The sequence below is a fragment of the Bos indicus x Bos taurus genome, chromosome 16 (genome assembly GCF_003369695.1).
Source record: "Bos indicus x Bos taurus breed Angus x Brahman F1 hybrid chromosome 16, Bos_hybrid_MaternalHap_v2.0, whole genome shotgun sequence".
NCBI lineage: Eukaryota > Metazoa > Chordata > Mammalia > Artiodactyla > Bovidae > Bos > Bos indicus x Bos taurus.
This window is the reverse complement of record NC_040091.1, coordinates 71,104,473-71,114,639: the sequence shown is the minus strand read 5'-3', so window position 1 is coordinate 71,114,639 and position 10,167 is coordinate 71,104,473. Positions and strand designations below refer to the sequence as shown.

The following is a 10,167-nucleotide window of genomic DNA, read 5'->3' as shown; positions in this document are numbered from 1 at the left end:
CTGGAGAATCCCATGGACAGAGGAGCCTGGTGGGCTATAGTCCATGGGGTCACAAAACGTCAGACACTACTGAAGCGACTGAGCACTCACGTACACCGCAACTAAGACACAATGCAGTCAAATAAATAAAAAATTAATAAGCTAAAAAAAAAAAGGCACAAGGAGCAGGACTCCGGGGCAGAAGGGTGTTTGTATCACTACTTGGACCGCCCAGCCCAGGCCTCCCAGTCTGCAGCCATTCTGACTTGACAGACAGCTGGAAGAGTCCAAAGAAGGAAGGCCAGTGACAGCCAGAGAGAAGGTAGACACTACTTCTAGCAAGAAGGAGTGTCCATAGACAGAAAGAAATGATGGCCTACCTTCTGCTTAGAGGAGGCTGGGGTTGAGCTCCCACCAAGAGTGCCCATCCTGTTAAGGTCAGAGACTGTGGCTTCCTCCCCTGTTCTCCCAGGATCAGCATGGTTATTAGCACATGGTGGGTCCTGCATATTATGAGCTCAGTGTGTCTCTCTAAATTATGAGCTCAGTGTGTCTCTCTAAAACTCGTGTATTGCAGTCCTAACCCCAGTGTGATAGGATCTGGAGATGGGGCATTTGGGAGGTCATAAAGGTTAGATGAGGTGTGAAGGTGGGGTTTTTATGTCTCTTATAAGAAAAGACACTGGAAAACTGCTTTCTGTCTCAGCAGGCAAAGAGAAGAAGCTGTGGGAGCACACAGCCTGATGGTGGCCCACAGGCAAGCCAAGAGTAGATGCCTCTTGCAGCAGTTTGAGAACCGCTTGCTTTCAAGCCTACCTTGTAGCAGTTTGATCCTGGACTTCTAGCCTGCAGAATTGTGAGAAATAGATTTCTTGTTTAAACCATCCAGTCTATGGTATTTTGTTATGGCAGCCTAGGCTAAGACAGTGCTCCACACATTTTAATTGAATGACTGAAAGATTGAACAAAAGAACAGGATTTTGGTTTCCTTGAAGGTATAGTAGAATGAGTATCATACCACATCCTCTGAGACGCAAAGGATGCCCAACTCAAACAGGCTTGAGAAAAACTGGAGAATGTAATGGTTCATGCAAGTGAGAAGTCCAGGAATTTACCTTGGAGCGCAGCTGGACTGAAAGGCACCAACACTGTCTTCAGGAATGTTTCTCTTTCCATCTGTCTGCTCTGTTTTGTTCTGTGTTGACTTCGTACTCAGCAGGATTTCTCCAAGCTTCTCTGTGACCAGCTTAGCAGCCCCAGCTGAGAGCAAGTATTCCATTCCCAGGGGCTTCCCAGGTGGTGCTGGTGGTAAAGAACCAACTACCAATGCAGAAGATACAAGAGATGTGGGTTTGAACCCTGAGTCAGCGAGATCTGCTGGAAAAGGGAATCACTACCCAATCCAGTATTCTTGCCTGGAGAATCCCATGGACAGAGGAGCCTGGTGGGCTACAGTCCGTGGGGTCACAAAGAGTTGGACATGACTGAGGCAACAGCATGCACACACATCATTGCATTCCTAACAACTGCCACAGAAGTCCAGTAGTTGACTCTCATTGGACTGACTCAGGACACACACACCTCCTGAATCCCTCGTGGCTAGAGGGGTGGAAGGTGTGGATGGGTGATGTGCTCTTCCATGGGGGCTGTAGGGTCAGCCTCACAGGAACCTCTTGGCTTTCCAAGAGGGAGGGTAGTTTCCCCAAAGGCAAACCAGGACCCTTACCTGAAGAAGGAGACTGGAGACTGCTCAGGCAAAACAAACATGGAAACAGCATGTTGTGTGTGACTGTTATGGGTTAATATGGATAGTAAAGCCAGAAATTAAGATTTTTTTTATTCATTGCTGTTAAAATTAATATTGTGGTTAATTTGCTTTAGTTGAAAAAGTTGGAAATGTGAAAATGAAAACATGCTTGAATTTCAATCAGTGTGCTTGAATTTTATACTAAAGTCTTATCCAACAGTATCCTTTTAAACATAACTTTTATCTCTTTATGCAAATTATACATTATAAAAAATTTTTCAGAAAATATAGCAAAGTACAAGGAAGAAAATGACAATCCCTTATAATCCTAAAAAATACTAACTACTAAAATTTTCTTCGGAAACTTCCCAATCATTTTTAAGTTTTTATTTATTTACTTTTGGTGGCACTGCATCTTCGTAGTTGCACGGGCTTTCTCTAGTTGCAGAGAGTAGAGGCTACTCTCTAGCTGCAGTTTTGGGGCTAGTCATTGCTGTGGCTTCTCTTGTTTGGGGGCTTCCCAGGTGGCACAGTGGTAAAGAATCAGGCTGCCAATACAGGACACACAGGAGACCCAGATTTGATCCCTGGGTTGGGAAGATCCCCTGGAGGAGGACATGGCAACCCACCCCAGTATTCTTGCCTGAAAAATTCCATGGACAGAGGGACCTGGCAGGCTACAGTTCACAGGGTCACGGAGTCAGACACGACTCAGCACGCACACATGCTCTTGCTGTGGAGTGCAGGATCTAGGCCCTCGGGCTTCAGTAGCTGTGGTGCACGGGATTATTTGCCCTGAGGCATGTGGAATTTCCTGGTCCAGGGATCGAACCTGTGTCCCCTGCATTAACAGGTGGATTCTTATTCATGGTGACACCAGGGAAACCCCCCAGATTATTTTTAATTTTATATATGTGTTATGTACCATGCAATCTATTTTACAGAATGTACTTTAAGAAGCATATTTGAATGTTGAACATTTTTTCATGTTTATAAATATCTAAATCATTGTTTTTAATAACCACACAGTATGATATTCATTTAACCAATTGGTGGACGCTGTTTCCAATTTTTCCCTATTAGAAGCAATGCTCCTGTGGACAACTTTGACCATATAGCTTTACACACTTGTGAGATTATCTCTCCGTGATAAGTTCTAGAAGTGAGCCTGCTGTGACAAAAGGCACAGGTAGTTTTAATTATGGTGCATATAAAAAATTAGCTGTTTATGTCTTTTGCTTATTTATCTATTTTCTTGTTGATTTAGGAAAGTTCTTTACATATTAAGGATATCATTTGGAATTAAAATTTCTAGAAACAGACCCTGAGACAGATTGCCACGAAAGAGTTTATTGGGGAGTTCCCTTGGGATCAAGACCTAAGAGAGGGTGTAAAAAAGCAGGAGTGGACAGAAGGCCCCACTTAGCTGACCCCATGGGGAGCTCTTGAGCTGGAGTGGCCTTTCACAGTCTGTCTTGAGGCAAGAGGGCCAGTCTTCATACTCCTTTATCAATCAATCACTGGATGAGAGCTGCCCTCAGGGAGTGGGTATGGCCATGCAAAGTGGCTGTCTTCAGCTGAGGACAGCTGTAGGAGAGGAGCCTGCTGCTGCTACTGCTGCTGCTAAGTCGCTTCAGTTGCTTCAGTCGTGTCTGACTCTGTGTGACCCCATAGACAGCAGCCCACCAGGCTCCCCCATCCCTGGGATTCTCCAGGCAAGAACACTGGAGTGGGTTGCCATTTCCTTCTCCAATGCGTGAAAGTGGAAAGTGAAAGTGAAGTTGCTCAGTCATGTCCGACTCTTACTGACCCCATGGACTTAATAGTTATTGTTTGCTTGTTTTACTGCTTTAAAAAATGTTGTATAGAGTCATATCAATTTGGGTTTTATTTCTTTATGGTTTCTGACTTTTATACCATTCTTTAAAAGTCCTTCCCCACTCCAGTATTAATAAAAAATATTCATTTTCCTCCACTAGTCTCATTTTTGTTCCCATTTAAATCTGTAATCATTCTAGAGTTTATTTTGATTCAAGGAGTAAATTAGGTATCTTTCATAATGATAAGGACTAATTTTCCTAACACCATTTATTAAATAATGCAGCTTTTCCCCATGGTTTTTAAACTGCCATCTTTAGCAAAACTAATTAACTATTTATGTTTCACTTCTAGTTCACTATGATGTTCTATTGATCTGTCCATACTTGTACTAGTATAGCACTGGTCTATTTGATTTTATATTTCAGTTATCATACAGTGAAACCCACCCCACAGTTCTGAGTTTCGCCCAATGCATGGAGTTGTGTAACCATCACAATCAAGATAGAGGAGTTCCCTCATTCCCCAAATTCCTTCATGCTGCCTTTCTGCAGTCAAACCTCACCTTTCCCTTTAGCCACTGGCAATCACTGATGTGATTTCTGTCCCTGTTGTTTTGCCTTTTCCAGAATGGCATATAAGTGGAATTTTTCAGCACGTAACCTTTTGAGGCTTGCTTCTTTCATTGAGCATAATGTTCGTACAATCCTTCCCCATAGTTGCACATATCGACAGTTCCTTCCATTTTACTACTGAGCCGCAGTCCATTGTACAAATATGCCATAGTTTGTTTATTCATTCCCCAGCTGAGAAACATTTGAACTGTTTTCAGCTCCTGATGATGAATAAAGGTGTTGTCAATATTCAGTACTAGGGATCAAATCCACCCCCTCATTCCCTCCACCCCCCGCAACCAGTGGAAGCAAGGAGTCTTAACCATATAGACCACCAGGGAAGTTCCAGGATCATACTTTCAGCTACCACATACATACCTGAACATCTTAATGCATATTCATATATGAAAAGGAAAGTGACTCCTCCATTACCTTATTATTCTTTTTAATCTTTTCTTTTTCTCTTCTTCTTCTTCCTTTATATCTCATTAGGATATCGGCTTGAGTTACATTGAATTTGCTGATTTGCATAGAAAGCCACCTATTTTAGGTCATGTTACCTCCTACCAGGGCTTCCCAGGTAGATAAGTGGTAAAGAATCCACCTGCCAATGCAGGAGACGTAGGTTCAATCCCTGGGTGGGAAGATCCCCTCCTGTAGGAAATGGCAAGTCGCTCTAGTATTCTTGCCTTGAAAATCCCATGGCCCAAGAAGCCTCATGGGCTACAGTCCATGTGGTTGCAAAGAGTTGAACTCGACTGAGCGACTGAGCGCACATACACACCTCGTAACAAGGCAACAAATTCTGATGAACAGACAATTTGTAACTTTGCTAATTGTTCCACTGTTACAGACGAGAGCAAATACCTCTACCCTTAAAGTACAGGTACTACCAAGTCACTTCCTTTGTATGCAAGCCAGCAAGACCCAGGTGGGCCTCATTCCTCTAGATCAGGTGAGCAGAATCAGTCGGTAGAGTACCCTGGAGTCAGGTCACCAGAAAAGCATAGGTGATCCTCAGAAGCACCACTGATTGTTCTCAAGGGTAGTCCATCCTCTAGAATCTCCTCACTCTGACACATAAATCAGCATAAATCACAGAGAAAGTGCATCCCAGTAGGACGCTGGAATTTCCAGGTGGGAAGAGTCCTGGAGAACTCCCCAGGCTCCTTGCTTGGAGACAAGATTATATTTGAGACGCGAGGAACAAACATTCTCTGACTTCCTTCAACGGTTATTTCCAATAGGTATCAACCCTCACCATCTGTGTCTAAACCAAAACTTTTGTTTGCAGCACATTTCTTCCTCACCTTTCCTTGACAAGACAGTAGCTAACTCTTGCAAAACTAGAACTGCTTGTTCAAAGCCAGCCCTGAGCGTGGTGCTTTCATTAGGGAAGGCGATGGTAATTATGTTGTTTACCCACTTAGGCATATTGGATCTCAGCCACCTCAGGGACTTCCTTTTAATTTGTTTGTCTCCTTTTGTTAATTGGATAAGATCAGTGAAATGAGGTGTCTCTTATGGAAGTGTCTGCTCACTGCAAATACACCAGTGTGGGATTCTCTGGGATTTGCCAATAGTAAAGAGATACAGAGAAGAATCCACACTTTTTTTTTTTTTTAAGATTTTATTTATTTATTTATTTTTAATTTTATTTTATTTTTAAACTTTACAATATTGTATTGGTTTTGCCAAACATCAAAATGAATCCGCCACAGGTATACATGTGTTCCCCATCCTGAACCCTCCTCCCTCCTCCCTCCCCATACCATCCTTCTGGGTCGTCCCAGTGCACCAGCCCCAAGCATCCAGTATCGTGCATCGAACCTGGACTGGTGACTCGTTCCATATATGATATTATACGTATTTCAATGCCATTCTCCCAAATCATCCCACCCTCTCCCTCTCCCACAGAGTCCAAAAGACTGTTGTCCATCAACAGATGAATGGATAAGAAAGCTATGGTACATATACACAATGGAATCCACACTTCTCACCTGCCCATTGCACTGAAGAAAGCACAACTGCTACTCTACGTCAGGAAATAATCCGTTTCTTTTAAGGGCTCACAAGGTGCTCTGATTTCCCAGTGTTTTAATCCATTCCATGTTTTTCAACCTACAGCAGTAATCGGTCTACAGCATGGTTATCAAGTAGGACATTTATTCAGCCATCTATGACTTTATCTTTTTTGGGCTCCAAAATCACTGCAGATGGTGACTGCAGCCAGGAAATTAACAGACGCTTACTCCTTGGAAGGAAAGTTATGACCAACCTAGACAGCATATTGAAAAGCAGAGACATTACTTTGCCAACAAAGGTCCGTCTAGTCAAGGCTATGGTTTTTCCAGTAGTCATTATGGATGTGAGAGTTGGACTATAAAGAAAGCTGAGTGCAGAAGAATTGATGCTTTTGAACTGTGGTGTTGGAGAAGACTCTTGAGAGTCCCTTGAACTTCAAGGAGATCCAACCAGTCCATCCTAAAGGAGATCAATCCTGAGTGTTCATTGGAAGGACTGATACTGAAGCTGAAACTCCAAAACTTTGGCCACCTGATGCGAAGAGCTGAATCATTTGAAAAGACCCTGATGCTGGGAAAGATTGAAAGCAGGAGAAGGGAACGGCAGAGGATGAGATGGTTGGATGGCATCACCGACTCAATGGACATGAGTTTGGGTAAGCTCCGGGAGTTGGTGATGGACAGGGAGGCCTGGCATGCTGCAGTCCATGGGGGTCACAAAGAGTCGGACATGACTGAGCGACTGAACTGAACTGAATGCTTTGATTCAGCCCTGGAGTTGAATTGAGCACCTACTTTGGGTTGGAAGTTAGAGAGTCCTTGATATTCAGGTTATTTATGATTGGTTAGAAACTATAGTTTGGAGATTAAAAATGAAGGCTCTGAAGTGAAGCCAGGGATGGAGCCCAGAAAGAGAAGGAGAATGAAGTCCAGTTTCATACATTCTTGTTAATCCAGCTTCTAAACTGTGTGAGCATGAAGCTCAGCCTTGCTGGCTACAGCAATGGACAGCAGGCATTCCTGCCTTTGTTTTAAAGTCTCCTTGCCCTGAGAGCTGATTCATTCTGAGGTCATAAAGCATTTATCTTCCAAAACAGTGTGTTAATATCTAATTGTGCAATTAAACCGGACCTGTCTAGTTCTGCTTTCCTTGAGTTAAATGTGTTCATTCAGCAGAAATGAAAAGGATAAATACAAACAAGTCTTTTTTTTTTTTTCTATTTCAATGTGCAAGGAGGGGATGGGTGATAATAAAACAAGAAAGGCCACTTGGAAACTATTAAATGACATCCTTTGTGTTTGCACAGCATATTCCTCTGATTTTGATGCCATGATGTCCATAGGAAATAGGTTAATACATGCTTCCATGTTGCCAGTTTACAGATTCTTTCTTTTCTTTTCCTATTCAGGGTCCCAAACTGCCCTTCCCCTTAACCCTCACCTGACAAAAATAAGTACTCGAATATGCTCTATATCATAGCTTGTTGTGGACATCAGCCTTAAGAGTCAAGTTCTCACTGGTGCCTTCCTATGAGAGAAGAAACCTGGGCAACTGGAAAATAGTTGGTAAGTCATCAAAGACCACTGCTGCTTCCTCCTTTTGATATTTTGTTTTTGAAATCTTAGTGGATTTTGAAGCCTGGGATATATGAAAGTCTTAAAAACAAAATACAATTATGCTTCAGTTAACTAGGATCAGTGGGAGTTCCAAGGGGTAGCTAGGAGGAGGCAATGATTTAATTATCCCACAATATTTTTTGATAGCCACCTCTCGCCATGCCAAAGAGCCATGCAATCTGAGCAGAATCAGCACGCTTGCTGTGTGAACATGATTTCAAGACAAGCTTCCAGCCTTCCTTCCCGCAGACTGCCAGACCTTAAGTCTCTCCCTTAAGAGGAAACTATGAATAGAAACAATGACTAGAAAACCATACAAGAATGTCCTCCTAGTAACTGAAGTTTATTGAGTTATCTAATGGTTAACCAGAAAAGCTTATTTGTTTTAGGCTTTGTAGTAGAAAACCATACTTATGTGTTTATTCAGTTCTTGCTTTAGTAGCTAGAACAGCCCTAACACATGTTTGTGAAACGGAGCCAAGTCTGATAGCCCAACCCTATTGCTGTTGCAGAGGAGGCATTCAACAAATGTTTGATAATATAATTAACTAATAAGGTAGGGAGTGAAACAAAGACAGTGTTTAATTAGTTCACTAGTTTTCTCTAGTCTTGTCTTTATGTAACTGACATGAGGCATAAATTACCTGAACATAATAAAAAGATATAAATTTTTATAAGCCCCATTGCTTGGACTCTATAAGCTTTCAAGGCATTCCTTATTGCTTAGGTTCATTTAAAGTCATCATTCTTTTGGAAGAGATATTGTTTATAGAAATATTTACATTCAAGAAACCTCCAAAGATGTCTCAGGGGCCCAAAAAAGACAATAGGTGTGAGTCAGAAAAAGAAGTGGTCATCAAATATTCCTCGAGCTTCTGCTGTGTGCCAATCTTAGAGGGTTCATTGGTGAGCAGAACAAACATGGGCCCTGCACTACAGAGGTGCAACTGAACATAATATAAACATAATTACAATTCAAAATCTGGTTCTAGTGGCCACCTAAGTGGGATTAGGGGGTGCTAATTTAGTTAGGAGAATTGGAGAGATCTCTTTGAAGAATAACATTTAAGTGAGAGTTGCTACAAGAATAGGAATTAGTTAAGGCAACAAATATTGTCAAGTATTCCCCATAGGGCTTCTCTGATAGCTCAGTTGGAAAAGAATCCACCTGCAATGCAGGAAACCTGGGTTTGATCCCTGGGTTGGGAAGAGCCCTTGGAGAAGGGAAAGGCTACCCACTCCAGTATTCTGGCCTGGAGAATTCCAGACTGTATAGTCCATGGGGTTGCAAAGAGTCGGACATGACTGAGCAACTTTCACTCACTCACTCATTCCCCATAAAGGGATCAGTCTACGAGAAGATCATGAGGGAGGAAGAAATTTGGTACATCCTGGGAATTTTACAAAGCACAGAAATCAAGAGCGAGGTAAGGCAGGGCCAGCTCATGCAGGCCTTGTGGGCCACTTGTAGGGGACTGTTCATTGCCTTTGATGCTTCCAGTTCCCTCTCTCCGTCCCCAACACCACCCTGAGCATGTTCCCTGGAGCTGCAGGTGTGGCTGCCAGCCTTTACAGCGAGGAGCTACACGGGATCTGATCCCACCCCCAGCTCAAAGAGTGGCTCCTGATTGGCCCAAGCCAATCAGTAAAACAGCATTGCTCTAGTGAGTCTTATTGGGTTAGGAGTGTTCACATGATCTTAAATGGCCCAATCAGATTGCAGAGAGAAGTTTAGACTCCTTGACGGAAAAACCTTCGCTCTTCTGTCCTTCCAGATACTAAGCCAAGGGAGGAGTCTACCCTTACTTAGATGCATCCAGTCCCAAGTGCAGCAGAGAAGAGAAGTGGACAGAACCTGGAATCTAAGGAACATTACTGAGCTGCCCAAATTCAGCCTGAACTCATCCATGTTTCCTTGTTGGTTAAGATCCTTGAATTTACCAATTATTTCTTTCTTTCTTTCTTTTTTTTTTTTTTTGCCAAACACCGTGACTTTCTGTATTTGAGGATCTTAATTTGTAAAACTATGCTAATGTATCTCACACTTGCCTCAAATTTAATTGGTTTAACAGCATTTAACTGAGAATGATTGTAAGATCAATTTGACATGTGTTTTGTCAAGATGTTCTTGTTTTTCAAAATTGTATTGGCTATTCATGAACCTTTTAATTAAAAGTAAAATTTGAATCAGAAAGTAAATTTCCATCGGAAAAAAATTCTCAAATTTACTCTTCCCTTAGTGTCCCTTGTTTGGACACTACCATCCTAGCTGCCCCATCTCTCTGGTAAATCCTTTGCTGTGTTCAGTCGCTCAGTCACGTCCGACTCTTTGCCACCCCATGGACTGTAGCCCACCAGGCCCCTCTGT

At 42.5% G+C, this 10,167-nt stretch overlaps 1 long non-coding RNA gene across 1 annotated transcript; it reads left to right on the top strand.

The window, feature by feature from the left end:
* Positions 1–6,798: 6,798 nt before the first annotated feature.
* LOC113906192 lies at positions 6,799–9,944 on the top strand. Its single transcript, XR_003514814.1, has 3 exons — positions 6,799–6,838; positions 7,592–7,748; positions 9,575–9,944. It is a non-coding gene; the product is annotated as an uncharacterized LOC113906192 (long non-coding RNA).
* Positions 9,945–10,167: the final 223 nt, after the last annotated feature.